Source organism: Gavialis gangeticus, unplaced genomic scaffold (genome assembly GCF_001723915.1).
Source record: "Gavialis gangeticus isolate Ggan-Ray unplaced genomic scaffold, GavGan_comp1, whole genome shotgun sequence".
Taxonomy (NCBI): Eukaryota; Metazoa; Chordata; order Crocodylia; family Gavialidae; genus Gavialis; species Gavialis gangeticus.
Genome location: NW_017729029.1, coordinates 38,707,579 through 38,709,262, shown reverse-complemented (window position 1 = coordinate 38,709,262; position 1,684 = coordinate 38,707,579). Strand labels below are relative to the sequence as shown.

General features: G+C 45.5%; 1 long non-coding RNA gene across 3 annotated transcripts; it reads right to left on the bottom strand.

Annotated features, from left to right (window-relative positions):
• Positions 1-296: 296 nt before the first annotated feature.
• LOC109300672 lies at positions 297-1,088 on the bottom strand. Of its 3 annotated transcripts, none has more exons than XR_002098299.1 (4): positions 1,054-1,088; positions 699-864; positions 535-602; positions 297-355 (listed from the first exon to the last, which is right to left on the bottom strand). It is a non-coding gene; the product is annotated as an uncharacterized LOC109300672 (long non-coding RNA). The 3 variants fall into 3 exon arrangements; XR_002098298.1 differs by having other exon boundaries at positions 699-892; positions 1,054-1,083; XR_002098297.1 differs by having other exon boundaries at positions 699-744; positions 1,054-1,083.
• Between the last annotated feature and the right edge of the window lie 596 nt (positions 1,089-1,684).

Below are 1,684 nucleotides of genomic sequence, written 5' to 3'. Positions count from 1 at the left end.
CTGCCGGCACCACCCCAAACCCACCTCTTTTTTCACAAAAATCATGATCTGTCAAAAAACAAGAAAGACTCTCCTCTTTCTCTAAATTGTGTGAGCAACCAGTCCTGGGTTTCTTATTCACGGGGCCCAGTTCACCTGTTTTGGGGGTGTGAATCCTTGTGTTTTTACATATGGTTTTCTCAGAGGTAGGTGGCGTGTTTTCCTTTGAGGAACCATGCCATTCTGTTCTGTCCTGATGATCTTCTGATCCTTGGGTGTTATGATCTGCAGGCTGAGCATTTCTGTTTTTTTTATTGTGTTTTTAGAGGTCTCCACCCTGGCCCCTGCTCTTCTTCGGGAGTGGTGCGTGTGATCACTTAGGAAATATAAAATTTACATCTCAGCATTGAGAATTCACTTTCCTCACACACTACAAATTTAAAATTTGCTTAACCCCATCCTCTATATTCACAGGGGACGCTAATTCATATGCGCACAACTTCTCCTCCCACAAGAAACACACAAAGTTTCAAAAGCTAATTTCAGAAAAATTACCTTTTACTACTGGATAAAAACATGACTGTATGTGTTTGTTCTGCTTTTCTATTTTAGAAGAAGAGGTTCTGTTTGAAAACAAATGGTTACAAACAGTTGTTATAACTTAGTGTGATTATATTAACACAACCACAAATAACCCACCATTTTTAAATAACTTTTACATTGCTGTGGTAAAATTGCATGGGGCTTTCCCACTAGATAAGCTCTCTGATAATTCAATGCCTAATTGTCTTCTGAACTCTTCAGCCTCAACCGGTCTCTGTTCTCTGCAGAATCATACACTTCTTTCTGGTGTCATCTATATCGGAGTACTGGTGAGGAGGCTTTCTGGAGTCATTAAAAAGGCTTCATCTAACTGCAAAGGAGTTCAAATAAAGGCCTTAGTTAGCTGCTGTTTAATCAGTCCTTAGCTACTTCCAAACACACACATGCTATGAAGTGAACCCACACCACTACCATCAAAATCTAAGTGCCCCACCCCACCCACCGCAACTATGCTCCAAGTCTCTTACCGACCTCTCCTCTGCGATGACCTCTACTTTGCATGCAGGCTCTGGCAAAAAGATACAATCTTCCAAATTCTCAACATCTGTTTCGGGGTCCAGGGCCTCCTTCATTTGCCTGTTCATTGGGTCTTCCTGAACAGGGTCAAGCATCTCAAAAAGTCTTTGGGCTAGGGGCCTGCCCTCCTCCTCATAGAAAAACTATTTCTACGGTAATGCTTTCTATGTGGCCATCTTGGGGTTGTGGTGAGGGCGCCTACAGGCGTTGTGAAAGAATTCGTATCCACCCCTGCTTGCCTTAGCACAGTCTCAGACAAACAGAGGGGTTGCTTGGGAAAGTATCTAGAGTTGGTGGTCTTACAGCTAGAGCCCCACCCCTCTACTCACTCCAGTTGGTTTGGCATCATTCTGGGGGAGGTCTGAGGCCTCTGAAACCCCTGCCAATTGGTTAGGGGTGGTGGGGCAGGTTGTTAGAAGGGTCACACCATCCCACTGCCACCCCATAGGCCATGCCTGTGCCCTGGGGGGCTAGAGCAGTCTGGGGCCTGATAGGTCATAACTGTACCATGTGGTCTAGGGTGGGTCTTGCAGCATGAGGGAGTGGGCTTTGCGGGGACTGCATGGCCTGTCCTTCGGATACCATG